The sequence below is a fragment of the Ostrinia furnacalis genome, unplaced genomic scaffold, assembly GCF_004193835.3.
Source record: "Ostrinia furnacalis isolate ACB-3 unplaced genomic scaffold, ASM419383v2 OfSCF2791, whole genome shotgun sequence".
Classification (NCBI taxonomy): Eukaryota; Metazoa; Arthropoda; class Insecta; order Lepidoptera; family Crambidae; genus Ostrinia; species Ostrinia furnacalis.
Window position 1 is genome coordinate 50,774 of NW_021133030.1, and position 21,684 is coordinate 72,457.

The following is a 21,684-nucleotide window of genomic DNA, read 5'->3' on the forward strand; positions in this document are numbered from 1 at the left end:
TTTTGATGGTGCTATTCAAATTACGAAACGAAAATATTATTGTGTTAAGTGTTTGTTCCTTGTTCTATAACATTTTTTGTATAAAATATTCCCTAACTGCTGCTTGCTACCTACGTTTTCATACAAAATGTAGGTAGGTGCGATGCTCACATGCGGAACTTGTCGATTCGGAATCAAATGCTTTCTAATCTCTAATTTTAGGTAGGTACATATATTTACTCAGATTATGAATATTGATATGTATTATGTATTCTGTTGTTAAACTGAGAATAATGTACGTACCTATGCGAATTTATGCCTATGTAGAGTAATGTAGACAGTGGGAAGGTGCCGTATCATTGTTTATAAACCCACCCGCCCGATCTCATACTTCATGATATTTCGTCTTAACGGCTTGTTATAGTTTGGTGTGTGATTATGTTACAATCTCTTATGGCTGGGTTGCAGCATCTTAATTTAACTTTGACAAACTTCAAAAATTTGTCAAACTCCATACAAAAAGCACCGGTTATCGTCATAGTTACCGTTAAAGTTAGGTTGTGCAACTCAACCTTAATAAAATAGATTTAATAGGAACTAAGAGATTGAAATAACCCTCCTTCTGGCGCAGTCGGGTAAAAATATTAATCTTACTATAATACTTATTATAAAATATAAATGCGAAAGTTTGTATGGATGTCTGGATGTGAACATATTTAATTTTGTTACTCTTTCACGCAAAAACTACTGAACGGATTTTGATGAAACTACAGTATTATTGTTTATAACCTAGAATAACATATTATAGGCTATATTTTATGACGATCTGTGACAAACTAAATTTCACGCGGGTGAAGCCGCGGGCAGAAGCTAGTGTCAAAATAATAGTTTGTAAGGCTAATTTTTACTGAAGCTTATGTGGATGAAGCCGCGATGAATAACTAGTAGGTATCTACTCTATAATAGGCCAAGCAAATGTTAGATACCTACTTACCTAGCCTCACCACAAAGCCACCACTGCGCTCGACCGTGTCGCTGAACATTTTTCTAATTACAGTCAGTAGGACTAAAAGTACCTACCTAGGTACGAAGTTTCTTTTTTAGGTTTAGGTTTAAGAATTTATTTCTCAAAAGAAATTGTACATTTCACTTAAAATGAGAAACAAGGTATTTCAATTATTTACAAAATAAATGTAGGTAGATCTTAAACTAAGGGCGCACGGATTAAATTGTTCACCAAACACAAGACATTCGTCGGTAGACGTGAAAAAAACAAGACACATTGACCTTATTAAGTATCACTTTTTGACTCAGGTGTAGAAGGCGATCACTTGCCATCAAGACCTTTATGCGGACCTTTGAGGAACCATTTCTTATTAGTAGGTAGGTAGGCAGTCACAGGCATTTCAAGCTTTTAGATTGGTCAAGGTGCATGTTAGTTTGAAAATATAAAATGTATTTTGAAATGAGTTTGTGTTGTTGTTTTTAGTGATACCTACTTAGCAACAAGCCCAAAAATACCTACTTTTTTATTACATTCAATTCCATTCCTAGGTCAGCAATACGATTATAAACTTTATCGTGATTTTTATAAATTTCCTCTAACGTTGTTAGTTTTATTGAAAGCCAAAAGCCGCTGAGTCAAGACCCACCTGATATTTTTTTAGTATTTTAAAAGTTAAGTAGTACTTAGTGGCCAATAAACAAGTAGTGACAACAGAGGGCCCCCGCTGAATTTAATATTCTTAAAATCAGTTTCAAGACAAGCCCTGTCGGTCTCGATGTACGCACAAGCAGTTATCTGTCCACTTGTGTATTCTTTCTGTATGTATCTATGTCTTGCCTGCTTGTATACTTTTCTTTCTAATAAAAAGTTTTCTATTCTATTCTAAGTAGTGCCATCGTCTGTGGTAGCGGCGCTGCTGCTTCTACTTCGAGTGAGAGTCTGCAGTCGAGTTCCTAAGTTCGGAACATGTCATTACACGGCTAGACTCGACGCGCGGAAAGTTGTTAATTGAAAAATGTCCGAATTGCGCGCTTAGCTAGTTAGAAGTTGCTCTGCGCTGACGTGCCTGCGAGGCTAGGGAACGCAGGAACGCTGTATTTGTATTTATTTAGTCAGAAACAAGTTTGAAATTATCATTGTTACAATAAATATCGACCTAGGTATTAGCAGGAGGAACGGCCAATGCTACAATGATGACTTAAAGTTAAAAATATGGCTTGGGAGGCAAAATAATTGCAATGTAAAATTGCAAAAAAAAGTGGTCTCAACGAAATTATGATTTAGTTATTACATCTTTACATTGTCGTCCGTTTGGTGTAATGGTTCACAACAGTCTAGTATGCCAGAGGTCGCGGGTTCGATTCTCATAACAATAGTGCACCTACCTACAAACATTTGCGTGCATGAACTTTATATTGGTCTGGGGGTTTTCTATCCACAATAATTATATTTTATGTTTAATAATAATGTTTATACAAGTATTTAATAATAATGTTTATTTATATCCGTTGTCTGGTACCCATAGTTCTTAGATTTACTTCGTTTGATAGCGTAGTGAAACTAGTGAAGACCTTCCAAGGATATTTTATTTATGTATTATATTTAATTACCAGCTTTCCGCCCGCGGCTTCGCGCGCGTGGACCCCTGAACCCTATTTTTTTCCAAAATAAAATTTAGCCTATGTTACTCGTGGATAATGTACCTAGCTTTCGAATGGTGAAAGAATTTTTAAAAACGGTCCAGTAGTTTTTGAGCATATTCATTACAACCAAACAAACAAACAAAGTTTTCCTCTTTATAATATTAGTATAGACAAAATAAACGATTTATATTAAATTAATTAGGTTACCTGCTGACTATCGAAGTTGCGATTTGTTCAATTTATAAGCATACGGCTGACGATTACCTACTATTTCAGTTGCCATCATGACAACGACGACAATACTTGATTTTTGTAATAATTCTCGAAATAATTTAGATCGTTAACAAGATCTATTTCTATCTAATACCATAAGCGAATACCAACGCTATTAAGCAATAAATCGTTAACATAAGCGAACAACACAGAGCGTTAGATATTCTATTGTTTATTTCTCAGGACAATTTTTTTTGTACACAAAAATTGCGAGTTGTTTTATCTAGAAGATTGTCGAGGTACTAACAAACGTGCGTTCTCTAGGTGGGGCGTATCAGTGACGTCATTACTGGAGGACGTGCGATGAGAACGGGACAGATATTCCCGAAGGAAATCACACGCGTCAAACGCGTTACGTCTAATGCGAACAATTTGGGGATAACGCTAACGTCTTTTGTAAATGATTTGGATTGGCAGCTGATAATCATTTATCTGAGTAGAGAGTCGCATAGATAATTTTAATTCCCTGCCCAAAGTGAACTTTTGAAACCAACGAGCGCATTCGTTTTGAGATGCAACACCACCTGCATTAATGAGAGATGCACCTACCTACTTACTATAATAACTTTTACCAGATTGCGTATGGAGGGTTCAATATGCTCTAAAGTAGGTTAAATATTTTACGGGATAACCTGCTGGTAAGATAATTAGCCAGAAAGGGACGCGCTGCTTACATTCATCATTACCAACGATGCAGAATTACTAAGGATAGGTTACTGACGTTTTCATGAGGTTTGCTTTCATTATTATGGTAAATGTTTTAACTACCCACTTGCCAGCCATGCGTAAAAGAAATCCTACATCAATAAGTGATAGAGATAAATTAAGTTTAGGCGTATACTGATTTTGAGATTTTTACGTCCATATACGGAAACAACTGAGGAAACAACCGTCAACTTTAAAGTTAATATGCTAAATGAATTAGGATGATGACTGGGTAAATAAAATCGAAATTCTATTTAGTCCGTCAGACAGATAATAATGTAAAAATATTGGACTGTCTAACTGACAAATTATTGAAATTTTGTCATGAAGCTTATTAAAATATAGCGCACTTTTAAAATTTATGAGGAGGAGGTTCACAATTCGGTGGGTTTTTTTATCTTAAATTGATTTCATGATCAAGAAATCATAGATCTAGCTTAAGAAACTGCTAAGTGGATATGTATCAACAAAGATCCACTCGGTACAAAAAGTATGACCTTTCAATTCCACTGGTAGCCCCAGCCACCTTAGCCGGCTTTTAAAACGCACTCCGCACGGCACAAAGAGACAAAGGAACACCTATGCGTGCCCGTGTCGCCGCGTCACTGCTGCCTCCACAGCTGCACAGGGGGCAGTGGCCTCACACGCAAGCGAAGGAAACTAACTAATGCGGTCAAATACCTGCCTTGGCTAGCATAAAAAAAAAAAAAACTAATATGTTATTTAGTCATTTCACTAGGTCGCATAATTTCCGAGAATTAAGCGAAAATCCGTAAAATTTTACCTTCAAACCACTTAAAGCTCAAGGGCTAAGGGCGGGGATTTTTGATATGTTCACCTCCTAACTAGTCTAAATAAGGTCCAAGTCAGAAATTGTGTTCAACGCATTTCCCTCTACACCGTCGTTAAAGCATTCATTGATTGGACTATAGGTACCTAATACCTATTGGTAATTGTCAATTTTATTCCGAAGCAGTTGTCATACAATTTACCGTGTGCGCTCTTGCAAACGCACGGCGGACGCGCGGCAGGCGTCCGGAACGAAGCGTCTAAGTTGAAAACGCCCTTAGGCTAAAATATAGAGTAGGCGTTCTATGAAAGTACATTTTTAATATCATAATTACAATTGGGGGAAATGAAAAAGAACAATAATAACACAGCGAGCCTACTGATCTCATCTGTACCTAATGTGCACAGCAACACGCGCCTAGTGCAGCCGGCGATACTCACAGAACAATGCCTCTCACGCAGCATTGTCCTAGTGTACTGCTAACTTTGAGAAAATCATCTCCGGTGCTAAGGTGTACCGATTAAAAACCTGCTTTTTTAAAAAAAAAACAACTTGATAAATCTTTATTTTTTAAATAAATCTTTGTTTTTTATGTTACGAATACGGCAATTTTTTTATTAAAAAATATTTTTACAATTTGAAGCGGCTGTTTAAAACAAACCTTTAAGCTTAGAAAGACTTACAAATCTCATGATAGCACGCTTTGTTGTGCGTTCACTGTAGATTCGGTTGGAATAACTCAAATTACGATAGGAGAAACCTCATTTCGTAACACTCTCTTCTCACTCTCTTAACTTATGAAAAAACTGTACGATCTTAGCCGAATACACCTTAGTTTATTTAAAACTAGCATCCTGCCCGTGGCTTCACCCGCGTTAAATTTTGTCTGACAGAAAAACTTTATCGCGCGCGTCCTTGTTTCAAAAACCGGGATAAAAACTATCCTATGTCCTATCTCGGGACTCAAGCTATCTCTATGCCAAATTTCATAAAAATCGGTTCAGTGGTTTAGGCGTGAATGCGATACAGACAGACAGAGTTCCTTTCGCATTTATAATATTAGTATAGATAGATACCTACCTACTAGTAGATTTAAAAACATTGACTCGAATTCTAAGTAAATTATAGAGTAAAAGTCGGTAGTAACCGTCTTTCGTCGATATGTAGTATTTCCGTGGCAAATAGTGACTGAATTGGTAAAATAAAGTTTATTAATTAAAAATAACAGCGCAACACGGTACTATTACTTATTCTGTGGCAACACTAGACTAGACAAAGTTGCAAAACTACTTTTCAACTTCCCGCAGAGACGCGAGATTAAAATATAATTAAATGAGTCGTGAATAGGGTCGGTACAGTCTAATTCGAAATATTAAAGCTAACAAGTTTCGTAATGACTCGTCGGCCGCGTTGCAGGCCAGCTCCCGCGCCGCACTCGCGCGAGCGACTCGCCCTCCTCACTTGTTTAGAACACCGAACCTTTTGTTTTACGTATTTCCTTTCCTACATCGCCACATCTGTTAAATAAACAATACCTATATTTTTTAAAATAATGATGTCGCTTTTGTAGCCCAAAAAAAAACTACTGAACGGATTTTGATGATACTTTACAGTAATATTTTTTATAACCCAGAATAACATACTATAGGCTATAATTTATGACGATCTGTGACAAACTAAATTTAACGCGGGTGAGCATAAGCGAATCTATATAAACAAAAATGAATTGATGTTCGTTAGTCTGATTAAAACTCGAGAACAGCTGGGCCGATTGAGCTAATTTTGGTTTTAAAATGTTTATCGTAGTTCAGGTTAGGTCTAAACGGTGAGCAAATCAACAGTCAACAATCAGAAACAAACTTAATCTTAGCTTGGAAAAATGTAAGGTAATCACATTTACAAAAAAACGTAAAATAAATATATTCCCATATTCGCTTTGTGGTGCAACTCTAAAAAGGGATATTAGTGTAAGGGACCTGGGGATTACACTCGATACGAAGTTGCACCTCGATGTTCACATAGAGAATATCCTAAATAAGGCCTATAAGATGTATGGTTTCGTGGCTCGTTCCGGCGTTAAGTTCAAAAAACCATCAACACTATTATATCTATTCAAGTCTCTTATTAGGTCACAAGTAGAGTATGCAGTCAGTGTCTGGAATCCTCTGTATGACAAATACACCAGTAAACTAGAATTGTTACAAAAAAAATTCTTGCGATTTGTACATTACAAATATGCCAGGAAAAGAGTACCATATCAGGAATTACTAACCGAATATAATTTACTAGACTTAAAATTGAGACGTGCACAATTGGAAGCAATGCTACTATACGACATATGTCACAACAGGTACGACTGTATCGAGTTGACTAATGAAGTGTATTATAGAGTGCCTACAAAAGCAAATATGAGATCTACACGTTGTAATGAGTTGTTCTCAACTACAGCTTGTCGGACTAATGCCGGACTACGATGTCCCATAAATAGAATGTCATTAACGCACAACAAACTTTTCAATGACTTGGACATTTTTGCCTCTACCGTTGGTAAATATAAGAAACTTGTCACAGACACCCTAATTGCCGAATTAGACAAATTAATAAACTTGACTAGCTTGTATGTATCATCATCACTAACTTTTGAGTTGTATAAATTAAATGGTATTAGAACGAGTAGAACTAGAGTATGCGCCGGATGCCTAGACAGGCTCCGCCCCATTAAACATTTGTAACCTTAAATTGTGACCAGCGTTGTTGGATTCATGATAAGCACTATCCATAAAACTAGCTTTTAAGAATACATATTGTGAATCTGTTTGCAGTCCAAAATTAATAAATAAAAAAAAAAAAAAATACGCGCGCGATATTGTTTTTCTGTGACAGACAAATACCACGCAGGCGAAGCCGCGGGCGGAAAGCTAGTAAAAAATAAAAACAACGATAAGACAGCCAACAGGGTTTCGTAGTAGCTACGAACGTTCTACAAAGTTACTACGAAGTTGCTGCTACGCGTAGCGCCGCCTGGCGCGTGGCGTCAAGATAACTCTAACTCGATCGGCATTTTCACGAGGTCACTTTAAACTTCTAACAATAGAATAACAGTCAATTTGTTTTGCAGGCGTATCGTACACTAAAAATATCGCTTAAAAATAACTGCTTCGGTTTATTTATTAAAATAATCATAATAGGTAGGTACTCGTAATATCCTACTTTTTATTTTATTTTTTATTTTTATTTTATTTATTTGGAAAACAAAACAGATTACATTCTTTACATGGTTTAAATAATACTTAAATGTAGATATAGACTAAAATGTAACCCTAAATATGTTTTCACAGATTTGTTATACATGCATTAGGTACAAAAATATATATATATAGGTAAATAAATCGGAAAGTGTTAATGCAGTAGTGTTAGTGCAGAGTAAACAAAACAAAACAAAGAGTTCCTCAACATTATTTATGACGAGTCATGGGTAGCTTGGCTGAGGGCATCCTTGACATGTTTCTTAAATGTATGCTTCCTTTGGTCGAAGATATCCAGGTGACTATCATCCAAGAATGCAAGTTCATTGTACAATCGGCACATTCTAAGAAGAGGCTGGTAGTATGAGACGTTTTTACGTTGAAGAGAAATTGAGAAGGTTTTAGGCCTGCGGGGATTGTGATTCGTGCTAAAGCTAAGTTTACCTAACAATTTGGGAGAGTATATGTGGGAGTGCAGTATTTTGTGGAGACAAATGAGCTCTTGTTCATTTCTGCGGATATGAAGTGGCACCACGTTATATTTACGTAAGCGATCCTCATATGAACGGCATTGTCTGCTGACTCCTTGTCGGTAGCTTAAGATTTTGAGAGCTTTCTTTTGGACATTTTCAAGTCTGTTGCGGTGAATAGCATAGTGAGGAGACCATACAACTGAACCGTACTCTAGTGTGCTTCTAACTAGGCTGAAGTAAAGTGTAAGGAAACTTCTTGGGTTTCTAAAACCCTTCGTGTTTCTAGAGATGAAACCTAGTAACTGTAGTGCTTTCTTGGTTATATGGTCGTAATGAGAGCGAAAGGAGAGTGTGTCATCAAAATATATACCCAAATCCCTTGTCACGTTGCTCCGATCCAGTATTTGATGGTCTATCCTGTAATCATAGTGTATTTTTCGCTTCTTTAGAGTGAAAGACATGGCAAAACATTTTTTTATATTGAGGAACATTCGATTCGACTCACACCAAACCGCAACCGCTTCAAGATCTCTCTGCATTGCTTCACAGTCTCTGGTACTGGTGATCGAGTTGAAAAGCTTTAAGTCATCGGCGTACAACAAGCAAGGGGTGGATAGATTTTNGGCCTGCGGGGATTGTGATTCGTGCTAAAGCTAAGTTTACCTAACAATTTGGGAGAGTATATGTGGGAGTGCAGTATTTTGTGGAGACAAATGAGCTCTTGTTCATTTCTGCGGATATGAAGTGGCACCACGTTATATTTACGTAAGCGATCCTCATATGAACGGCATTGTCTGCTGACTCCTTGTCGGTAGCTTAAGATTTTGAGAGCTTTCTTTTGGACATTTTCAAGTCTGTTGCGGTGAATAGCATAGTGAGGAGACCATACAACTGAACCGTACTCTAGTGTGCTTCTAACTAGGCTGAAGTAAAGTGTAAGGAAACTTCTTGGGTTTCTAAAACCCTTCGTGTTTCTAGAGATGAAACCTAGTAACTGTAGTGCTTTCTTGGTTATATGGTCGTAATGAGAGCGAAAGGAGAGTGTGTCATCAAAATATATACCCAAATCCCTTGTCACGTTGCTCCGATCCAGTATTTGATGGTCTATCCTGTAATCATAGTGTATTTTTCGCTTCTTTAGAGTGAAAGACATGGCAAAACATTTTTTTATATTGAGGAACATTCGATTCGACTCACACCAAACCGCAACCGCTTCAAGATCTCTCTGCATTGCTTCACAGTCTCTGGTACTGGTGATCGAGTTGAAAAGCTTTAAGTCATCGGCGTACAACAAGCAAGGGGTGGATAGATTTTCTACAAGGTCGTTTATGTGAATCACAAACAATAATGGGCCCAGATGAGATCCCTGAGGGACGCCTGATGTTACTGCTGCTGGTTCAGAAAGATACCCTTTAAGTGCCACTAATTGAGTTCTATTTTCAAGATACGATTGCAGCCAACGAAGCAGGTCTCCATGGAAGCCATACGCCGACAACTTCGTCACCAATATTATGTGATTAACCTTGTCGAATGCTTTTTTGAAGTCCGTGTAAACTGCATCCACCATATAGGTAAATAAATCGGAAAGTGTTAATGCAGTAGTGTTAGTGCAGAGTAAACAAAACAAAACAAAGAGTTCCTCAACATTATTTATGACGAGTCATGGGTAGCTTGGCTGAGGGCATCCTTGACATGTTTCTTAAATGTATGCTTCCTTTGGTCGAAGATATCCAGGTGACTATCATCCAAGAATGCAAGTTCATTGTACAATCGGCACATTCTAAGAAGAGGCTGGTAGTATGAGACGTTTTTACGTTGAAGAGAAATTGAGAAGGTTTTAGGCCTGCGGGGATTGTGATTCGTGCTAAAGCTAAGTTTACCTAACAATTTGGGAGAGTATATGTGGGAGTGCAGTATTTTGTGGAGACAAATGAGCTCTTGTTCATTTCTGCGGATATGAAGTGGCACCACGTTATATTTACGTAAGCGATCCTCATATGAACGGCATTGTCTGCTGACTCCTTGTCGGTAGCTTAAGATTTTGAGAGCTTTCTTTTGGACATTTTCAAGTCTGTTGCGGTGAATAGCATAGTGAGGAGACCATACAACTGAACCGTACTCTAGTGTGCTTCTAACTAGGCTGAAGTAAAGTGTAAGGAAACTTCTTGGGTTTCTAAAACCCTTCGTGTTTCTAGAGATGAAACCTAGTAACTGTAGTGCTTTCTTGGTTATATGGTCGTAATGAGAGCGAAAGGAGAGTGTGTCATCAAAATATATACCCAAATCCCTTGTCACGTTGCTCCGATCCAGTATTTGATGGTCTATCCTGTAATCATAGTGTATTTTTCGCTTCTTTAGAGTGAAAGACATGGCAAAACATTTTTTTATATTGAGGAACATTCGATTCGACTCACACCAAACCGCAACCGCTTCAAGATCTCTCTGCATTGCTTCACAGTCTCTGGTACTGGTGATCGAGTTGAAAAGCTTTAAGTCATCGGCGTACAACAAGCAAGGGGTGGATAGATTTTCTACAAGGTCGTTTATGTGAATCACAAACAATAATGGGCCCAGATGAGATCCCTGAGGGACGCCTGATGTTACTGCTGCTGGTTCAGAAAGATACCCTTTAAGTGCCACTAATTGAGTTCTATTTTCAAGATACGATTGCAGCCAACGAAGCAGGTCTCCATGGAAGCCATACGCCGACAACTTCGTCACCAATATTATGTGATTAACCTTGTCGAATGCTTTTTTGAAGTCCGTGTAAACTGCATCCACCATCCACTACTAATTTAATAAATGCGAAAGTTTGTAAGGAAGATTGTATGTTTGTTACTCTTTCACATAAAAACTACTGAACGGATTTTGATGAAACTTTACAGTATTATTGTTTAAACATATTTAGAAACATAATAAGCTATAATTTGTAATGATCTAAGAAAATTTATTTTCACACGGGCGAGGCCGAGGGCAAAAGCTAGTAGACAGGTACCTATGTTTATGGGTAAAAGACACACATCAAGGCCGCTAAAAGCCCGGTGCTTTGGTGTCGGCGGCTTTATTTCAAAAGAATCATGTCGACCACTTTACTTTTTATGACGACGTGGGTCATCAGCGAATCGGCGGGTTTGGTGTATAGCAATTTTTTTTTTTTTATCCACAACGAGGAAGCTCTTGGCCTGTATCTCACCTGATGGTAAGTGATGATCAGGCCGAAGGTGGAAGCGAGCTTCACCCGGAATCCTCAACCACGGAGGAACTGGCTATCTTACCTCTAACTGCCGGAACACAACAATGCTGTTAACATTGTTGTTATGGCGACAGACTTAGGTAAGATGGTGGTAGCTAGCCAGGCGGACTTAGAACAAGCCCTACCACCAACCAAACCGAACAGAAAAATCTGCCCCCACTGGGAATCGAACCCGGGACCTCTGCAATTATTCAACATACACAGCCCTCACACACTGACAGCGTGAAACAACTCGCGAAGTACAAACACAGCTTCACCTGTATTTGACTTATATTACGTTTAATTCCATCGCAATTGAAAGCGAACTTCCCTTTTACGTATGGTATAAGGACTAAGATCTGCGCAAGTTAGCGCCATGAATGAGTCTTCCTCGCCTCATACGAGCTTATTGAAGAAATGTTTGATGAACATATTCCAAATAATAGAGCATATCTCTTTTTAAAGTAAGTATAGAAGTATAATTTCTAACTTAAAATACTTTTTTACAATTTAATCAAATTCGAAACTCGTTTCTCCTCTTTTGCCGAATTCTTTTTGATGAATTAGTGCAAACCAGTTAGTTGTTGATTCACGTGCACATTCACTAGAATTATGAAAAGTGATCCAAATAGAAATAGTTAATCTTAAGTCACTTTTTGGACGACTTTTGCTCGCTTTAGCTTTTATTCAAATCAATTAAATTTTATTCCTACTTTTATTATTAGTGACTCACTCTATTAAATTCTAATTTTACAGCCTTTTAAATTAATATAATATGCAATATAACAATAATATTATTGACCAGCCTACTTATGTAATTTTATTGAAATACATTAAAATTGCCTTTTTGGTATCAACGACGTAATCGAAACCTATTTTCAATTAACAATGAGCAAATCGCACAGAGCGCTCCGCTCGCTCGAGTCGTCCAATCATCACACTCGAGTTCAACTTCTCGATTACCCGATATCGGCGCTTTGATGGGACCTGGCCTTTGATTAAAACCTAGGTGTATGTAATAATAGGACTTCAGTCTAGTGACATTATCGGATTTTACGTAGCTTTGAATTTTGAAAGTTCAACCAAGAAATTGATAGGAGTAGGTACTTTATCGGTACAGCGTCAAATAGTTCGTGAATCGTGACACCCAAAGTGACCACAAAGTTGATAACACAACCTTATTCCAATGGTAACAAAGTCGTGTTCCGAACTTTTTGGCCATTTTGAGTGAAACAAACTATACTATATTTACGCTGACTGTGTAGGTATTTACAATTTAGCAGGGTAACTCAACATGAGACGTAACGCGCACTTTTCCGCTGTAATGTAAAATCGAAAAACTTTGCCAATGAAACTTGAGAAAAGAGCGCAGGTTTTGGCAGACATTTAATATTTTTCTGTTAACGCGCGAAGTTGAAAGCGTGGCGGGGAAAGTAATACATTTGCACGTATCAAGTTTGACTAAAACATCACCTCCCCGCGTCTCTCGCCTCGCCTACTTCCAAGTTATTTGAAATTCCAATTTGGTTCGTACAAATGCTTAAATGCGAGTCCGTCCTCGCGGCGCGGGTCGGCGCTGGTCGGCGCGGTCGAAGCGGTCGGACGGATCGGAGCGGGTCGGAGCGGGCGGAGCGGTCGGTGACGGAGTGGTTGCCGCCCCGTGCATTAGTCTTCTAACGAGACAAATTAGAATATGGGTTAAAGCGGCGACACTTCGGATTCCTATGATTTATTCAATGTAAATTAGAGAGATGGGCTTTTCAATCATCTCATCTTAGTCAAATGTACCTGTTGGTCGCATGTATTTATAAATGATCATAGTAGACGAATTCATGTTATTTATATTAGATGGGAAAGGGTGCATTATTAAGCGAACAAGCTCTTGAACCTGTTATGGTTATTGGAATGTGACCAGTGACCACGTGAACTTTGATCGCTAAATACAACTTTGATCGCTAAATACACTTTTATTTATTATTCAAGATTTATGCTGAATATGTCAAAATCAAAGTAGGTATAAAGGTAGTTGAGATTGTTATGAAATCCTACTAATATTATAAATGTGAAAGTTTGGATGTCTGGATGTTAGTTAAGGTACTCTTTCACGCAAAAACTGCTGGAAGGATGTTGATGAAACTACAGTATTAGAAATACAGAATAACATATAGGCTATTTGTATGACGATCTGTGTCAAATTTAATTTCACGCGGGTGAAACCGCGGGCAAAAGCTAGTAAATAATATCTGACAAAACGGCCATTCTCACGATTAGGCGTTCTCAGCCTAATTACCATATCATTTTTGAAATTTGGCTTAATTGACTTAAACGCATTTAAATATGAAACACATGAAAAGTACGAATTTAACAATCGTTAAGGCGTCAAATTATTCCAAGCGGTTTTCGCGCAAATGAGACCCAAAAATTTTATAGTCACGGTAATTAGATAAGGCTAATACTTAATCTAACGGTAATTAGAAAAAAGATGTAAAATTACAAGAAAACAACATCTTGCATTGATAAATATGTATACAAATATAAAGCGTCATAAAAACGCTGTAGGTCCTACACTTAATAACCCTTTGAAAAAGGAAAACACTTGTTTCTATTATTTATTGTATCAAGATATTTTCAGTATACTGCAATAATCGAGGCTATAACAGGAACATTTAGTTTCGGCCAGAAGGGGCTACGTGGCACATTTTTTCATCAGAATCTTAATCATCATTTATTTGATTTTAATGTGGTACAAACGATTAAACGTACAGATAACGGATCAGGAGATCTCACAAATTTCATTTTTCTTTTTAATCTTTCTGCGATCAGCCATCACCCATTATCAGATTAAATTGAATTTGTAATAATGACAGTTCCAGCTCAGCATATCCTATGATTTGTCACCTCGATTCTTTTACAATAAGTTTTCAGATTGATGCTATTCGCTTTCTCCCGAGCCTAAATGCAGAATTCTTAGAATTTAGAAGGGATGCAGCAAATAGATTGCATGAAGGTCTAGTCTTTGGTTGTAAGATTTACAGGATTTTCCACACCCTCTTTGACGTTTGGTATCACTTCAATGGATTTTGTAAACCAAGGTGCTCAAGATTTTTAAAACTTTATTTTGAGAACGTTTAAGGATTTCTACATTTGCGAGTAGGCTAAGTCGATGCCATGTCTACATGGGTTTTAGGATCCATTTGTATATAGTTTGTTCNCTGACCTCCACGGTCCAGAACGCCAGATATAAAAGTGGAATATTCAAGTAAATTACTAACTGTTGACCGTTGCTGAATGAAGCCGTGTTGTGAATCAGAGATATAAGGTTTTACTTGATTATAAATATGATCAAAGACAACTGATTCGAAAAGCTTTGCCATGGCAGACAAAATACTAATGGGTCTATAATTTTCTATATTGTCTTTGTCTCCTGATTTGTGTATTGGTACCACATGCGCTGATTTCCAGTATTCTGGGAAACCAGTTACTAAGGATTTGTTGTATAGAAGCAGAAGTGGGAGGCTTAGCTCGTCAGCACATTCTCTGAGGAACCTTGGTGGGATACCGTCTGGACCAGCGCCCTTATTTGGATCCAGGTGTTTGAGCTTACCTAGTATTTCATGACGTCTTAAGGTTATCGTTGATAGTGAGCTATTCGTTTTGGGGCGTATTGTACTCGTTACGTCACATTCAGGTGCGTCTTGTTTCTCAAATACCGAGCTGAAAAATTCTGAGAATAGTTCACATATACCCCTGGCGTTCGAGGCACTCTTGTTTCCTAGTGTCATTTTCTGTGGTATACCAGAGCCGTTGCCCTTCTTAGAATTAATGTATCTCCAAAAGTGTTTTATGTCTGACTTGAGGCCTTCTTCTGTGAGCGATATGTATGAATTATAACAATTCCTCATTAGAACCTTGCATCGAGAACGGAGTAACCTGAACTCATCATAATCGCGAGGGTTTTTAAATGTTTTAAACTTCCTATGTACTTTGTTTTTTTCATGCAAACATTTGATCAAAGATGGTGTAAACCAAAGTGGAAAATGTTTATGCCTATTGCTAGCAGTGGGGGTGTATTTTTCAATAATTTGATTCAGTTCAGAGTAAAAATTAGTAGTGGCTATGTTAATATCAGCGTCTGATAGTACTGTCGGCCAATCTATATTGCGTAGTTCTTTTTTTATGCTATTGTAATCACATTTATTGAACTGTAGTCGTTTAGTTTTGCAGTTACGTTTAATCTCGTATCCTTCACTAAGGCTCAGTACCTCGAAACAAAGTGCCGGGTGATGCCTGTCAATCTTGGAAAGTGGGTCAGCCGTTGTGACACTCACGGTGAGGCATGACGATGTTAGGATGAGATCTAAGAGTCGATTATTTTCATTAGGTATGAAATTATGCTGCCACAGGTCACAGAGTGACAAGGTGTCAAGGAGCAAGGATGATTTTGGGTCTACCGCAGGGGGTAGCGCGAAATTTTGATTAGTTGAGCCTGATCGCGACCATGCTACGCTGGGAGTGTTGAAATCACCAACTATGACATAGACGTCATTGTCGTTCCCATTCAAAATGTTCTTTTGTGTGTTATTATAAAATGAGACTAGAGATGTGTAGGGTATGTCTGGAGGCAGGTAGCAGATGCACACATTAAGGGTTGGACGTGATTTACTAGTAGGCAGAATACTTATCCAGATGTCCTCTACCTCGCTTTCCCATGACGTCTGCCTAACGACGCTATACTCATTCTTAACAGCCACGAGCACACCCCCCCCACTCAGTTTATTGATACTACTATCTTCGCGGTCTCGTCTGAAGACATTGTATCTATTGTCAAATAGTTCATTGTTAAATACTGAGTGGTTAAGGTTTGTCTCAGTTAAACAAATAATATCATAATTCACATTCAGACAGCTCAAAAAGAATTCGTTAGTTTTAGATAGGATTCTATTTACATTTTGATAGAACACATGCATTATAAAAATGTGAGATCGGGTTGAATACAATCATTATGCGTTAAAAGAGAAAAACAAATAAATAAATCACTTCAAATTATCTAAGCAGTTGCGATCTTTGATTAGTANGAAAAACATTGTCTTTTCCCCTTTGGTTCACGCAATAACAAATTATTTTATTTTATGTTTCTCATCTAGAACTTACTCATTGTTTCTTTGTATTGTTTTATTACGTTTGGAATGCAAAGTATTTTTGGTCTAACTTTGGTAAGTATTAATATATTTTCCGTTAACTCTATTAAATCTATAAAAACTACTTGAGACATAAATCCGTATAAAACCGCGTGCCAAAGCGAAGCCATTTCAATGCTTTTACTTTGCTATTACAAATGAAATGTGGACGAAAGAAAATGCATTTTCAAAATGATCCGGGGTTTATTTTCTTGCTAGTATTATATAAAAGGATTTACCTAAAATGGATATGGCGGAATGTTAGAAAAGTTGTACCTAAATACCTAAATCTTACTCCTACTCTGTTTACTACATTAAATCATTTTTTTTTTATAGCAATTCAAACGTTGTGACGAGTGCGGCAAACCGCCAGTTGTACTTGCGATTGGCATAACTAGATGTCTATCAAAAAGCACTTTTGATAATGTTTAAACTAGTCCCTCCACTGGTTCAAGTGGAGGGACTAGTTTAAACCGTGGGCCGTGCAATCGGACGCAAGCCGCGTTTTTGTTCGCGCTTGCGTTAATTGCCGCACTCATTAGTGCGTAATGAGGGAGGGGGGAAGGGGAAGCTCGCGCGATTGCGCTCAAATTGACTCGCCGGACTAATTGAACAACAAACATATGGTTGATGTTCACTTATGCATGCATGAAGCATGCTTATAGAAATTATGTTTGAAGATTAATCACAGATTATTGTCATCATCATTTTCAGCCACAGAATGGCCACTGCTGAACATAGGTCGCCCCCAATGACTTCCACATCACATGGATAATATTATATCTGTAGTATAAATAAATTAGATGCTCTAAATATAGCTAATTGTTTTTTGCAGTTGGGCTTTTTGAAATGTTTGTGTTTGTTTTTGAAAGCAGTTTGAAATGTTGCATAATATTATATCGGTGGCTCGGATTTCAGAACAATTTAATATTTTTTGTGATTTTTTACCGATTTTTGCTTGAAAACCTTAATTTCAGGAAAAAACATTACATTACCTACAAGTTTGTGCGGAACCCTCAGTGCGCGAGTCCGACTCCTATTTGGCTGTCTTTTTTAACCATTTTCATTAAAAAATATGAAATTTCTGTATAAAATAGTCAATAATATACTTACCTAATATTTTAGTTGGAAAACTGTAGGTTTGGTGATGTTCAATTACCTATTGCCAGTGAATCCATGACAATATTGCAGTTGGTCCGGTTTATTCGATTTCTAATCAATGACACTATGATAATGTAATTGCTTGCGTTCATTGATTGAAATCCTGCGAGGTCATTTCAATTCCGCGTCGTTCGAACAAACAAACATTACGCTGCCATCGTTTGTAATTATTCGAGTCTGTATGTTAATTGTAATAGGACCAATAACAGCGTGGTCAGTAGAACCTATTTTTTAAAGATGTCAAAATTTAAAATAATGTATTTGTTCGTCCTAACAAGATTTATTGCGGTTAGAATGTAAACATAAAATATTTAAAATTTATTGAATAATATGTTTTCGTAAAAACTTTAAAGTGTAATGGAAAGTGAGTTATTGTTCATTTCTCTTTAACAAATTTCAAGGCGGCGAGCTTGCTCAGATTATGCTAAGCAAGTTTACCAGTGATTAGTCATTAAGGACCTCTGATTAGTGCTTTAAGATCTCAGTTCAGATGTAGCAAACAGTTCGAGCTACGACCACTGTTTTAGTGTTATTAAAGTTTTCGCAAATATTCCATTGGATAGAAACAAAGTTAATTGTTTCGCGAAATTACATTACTGTTCGTTGCCGCTGTTTCGGACGGCCTGCGAAATGTTCGCAGATTTCATGAAGACATTAATATTCCGGGGATTTTTTTTCTACAATAAAAATAGGACTTATTTAAAAATATCATGAATTTTTATTACGCTATCCTTAAGAACTTCCTAATAAGTAGGTATGAATGGTAATTTAAATTAGTCTATGAATGGCTCCTGTTTAAGGGTAGTGGACTGCGTCCGAGATTTGGGAGTTCTTATTGACAAAAAATTAACATTTGTCCCTCACATTGACTCAATTATCCAAAGAGCATCTAAATCTCTAGGCTTCATTATAAGGAATACAAAATCTTTTCTAATAGCAGAAACCAAGGTTTTACTCTATAACTGTCTGGTACGCAGTATACTTGAGTATTGCGAGGCTGTATGGCGTCCACATTTTGCAACTCACAGCCTTCGAATAGAACGCATCCAGAAACGGTTTTTATATCATCTAGCGTACTCCTCGGGTGTGGCCAGGAGGATTAAGGGATATGCATCACGACTTAAACACTTTAAGGTCAAAAGTTTAGAAAACAGAAGAACCGCACTGAATTTACTGTTTCTATACAAAATTCTAAGCGGTAACATTGACTGCCCTGAATTGCTGTCGAAATTTAGTTTTAGAATTCCCTTCAGATACCCAAGGAAACCTATAAACCTATTAAGTCCTCCTTTCCGAAAATCCGTGCTAGGCTCCAATTCCCCGGTTTCGAGACTCTGTAAGCTTCATAATAAATACTGCGACCAACTTTCCCTATTTTGCACATCTATCCACAAAATTAAGCGTCAGATACATCAGTTAGAGTTTGCTTAATTTAATCCCTATTTTTTTTCCATATCATAAAAAAATATTCACTATTAATTGTTGCATTAAAATTTAGTTAGATACCTACACTCTTTAACAACACACTTATGCATGTGGTGTTTACCTACTTATAGTTGTACACTTAGTCCTAATTGTACTTATTTGATAAACTAAAATGTATTAGTGTAACAATGTATTGGTGAACCAAATAAATAAATAAATGAAGTGAAAGGAGGTAGACTCTTGAAGTAGAATCATTCGGCAAGATAAAAGGTTTAAAATATATGGGATCCAAAGTGTGCCTTTCCGAGTTACTAGGAAAAGCGTAGGCGATTCGCGCCTTAGCCACGGGGGAGCGAGTTAGTTGCGGCGCGCCTCGTTTGGGCGAAATGTCGTGCCAACTGCCGTGCCATCAGCTTGCAAACATGTGACGAGTGCATGATAATAGATAAGGATCAATTGCCTCGAGTTGAGACGTATTAAGCAGCATTGCAGCTTCAGACCATACAAAAAAATCTATTAAATTAAGAAACACGGTCAATCAATCACAATAAAACCCACTTCTGACGAGGTCGCAAGTTTTAAGGTCCAGCACGATAGGAGGCTGTGATCATGCACGGTGTGATCTAGATAGGTACGTGAAATCCGGTTTAATTCACATCATGCCCGAGAATCCGTCGATCATGCATGCATCTAATACTGATTCTGAAAATAACCAAAGAACTAACGGTAACGAAGTACTCCTCACCAAACTAAATTTTTGACTCTTGATAGATCTTTGTAGACCTTAGAAAACTATGAACTTCTTCAATTAATCTATAGACTTTTCAACCGACTTCAAAAAAAAAGGAGGAGGTTCTCAATTCGACCCGTATGTTTTTTTTTTCTATGTTTGTTACGCGATAACTCCGCCAATTATGAACCGATTTGAACAAATCTTTTTTCGGTGTATAGGTAATACCTCAAGGGTGGTCCCATTTAAAAGACAATGCCGGAAATTGGTGTCTTTTTTTTTTCGCGCGGCCATCGACCAAACCTTGTTTTTTGATTACAAAATAGTGTAATAAACCAAACTTACTATTACATGTATGCCTCTAAACTCAGTCTGAACTGAGTTACGAGCATTAGAAGTTTGATGATTTTCATACTAGATTTGCTTTTTGCGCGCAAGTTTTGTAAGAAATTGCAACAAAATAGTGACATTGTATGTGTGAACAAACAATACCATCCATTAAAGGCTCCAGACATCAGTATGCAGCAGAATCAGCGCAATAAAAAAATTGCGCAATATTTTGTTGCAATTTCTTACAAAACTTGCGCGCAAAAAGCAAATCTAGTATGAAAATCATCAAACTTCTAATGCTCGTAACTCAGTTCAGACTGAGTTTAGAGGCATACATGTAATAGTAAGTTTGGTTTATTACACTATTTTGTAATCAAAAAACAAGGTTTGGTCGATGGCCGCGCGAAAAAAAAAAGACACCAATTTCCGGAATTTAATAATAGAAAAAACAACCCCCAAGGGTGGAAAATTGGGGATGAACTTTTTTATACGCAATATCTCCGCCGATTATAAATCAATTTGAACGATTATTTTTTTGTTGAATAGGTATTATCAAAAGGGTGGTTTCATGCGAATTTGAAGAAAATATTTCACCCCCAAGGGTGGAAAATTGGGGTTGAACTTTTTTATACGCAATATTTTTAATTTTTAGTTTTTTTTTGTGTTCACGCATTTGAAGTCGGTTTTATTTTTTTTAAAAAGTAATGGGTTGAAATATTAAATCTTATTCCAGAAAACTTCTATAGTAGGTAGGTACAACATAAAAAAATATGTACAAGGATCTCTAAAACCACCGGCCTGTTTCTAACCAGTTTTTATTTTACAAAGTCGCGGGCAGGCTGAGGACGTCTTTTGTACATTAATATTTCCCGCAATCTGTTTGTCTTTCGCATTTGCATTTATATTGGATCCACTGCCTTTTTTCGGCTGCAGCCAAATTCCAATCCAGCTCGCGTCCATGAGACTGAGTGCTTCCATTTCGATCTGCCTGAAATTTTTCACTTTCAGGTTTGGTACCTACTCTACCTACTTCATGCCCGCAAGCAAAGTTTAGTAGGCAAAGAAGACGCAGATTATTCTTTATGTACACTAAAAATTTGTTTCAATCGCCTTCATAAAAACTGAATTGCGGGCTGAATTTCTATAAACACAATATTGGTAGGAAAAACAACCGTAAAACAAGGAATGGGGCATAAAATATGATGGGAGATTTGACATGATGGTTTTGTAACGATTTTTATTGTTACGAGCTTCCTCCGTCGAGATGCTTCAGAAGTAGGTCGATCCGCGGCGAGATATATCATGCTCTGAGGATTAATAAAAGCATCGTACGTGAACAAACAAGTCAACATTTCAAATCCTTTCTACTTTTATATCAGCAGCAGTAGGTATACTTTGCATTGCCATATAAAAATTGACCCGCGACCCAAGGTAAATGATAGGTATGTAGGTACTTTCAATAATGCGAACTGAATACGCGATAAGAACCGTTATCAGTCGCCTCGCCAGTCAGCA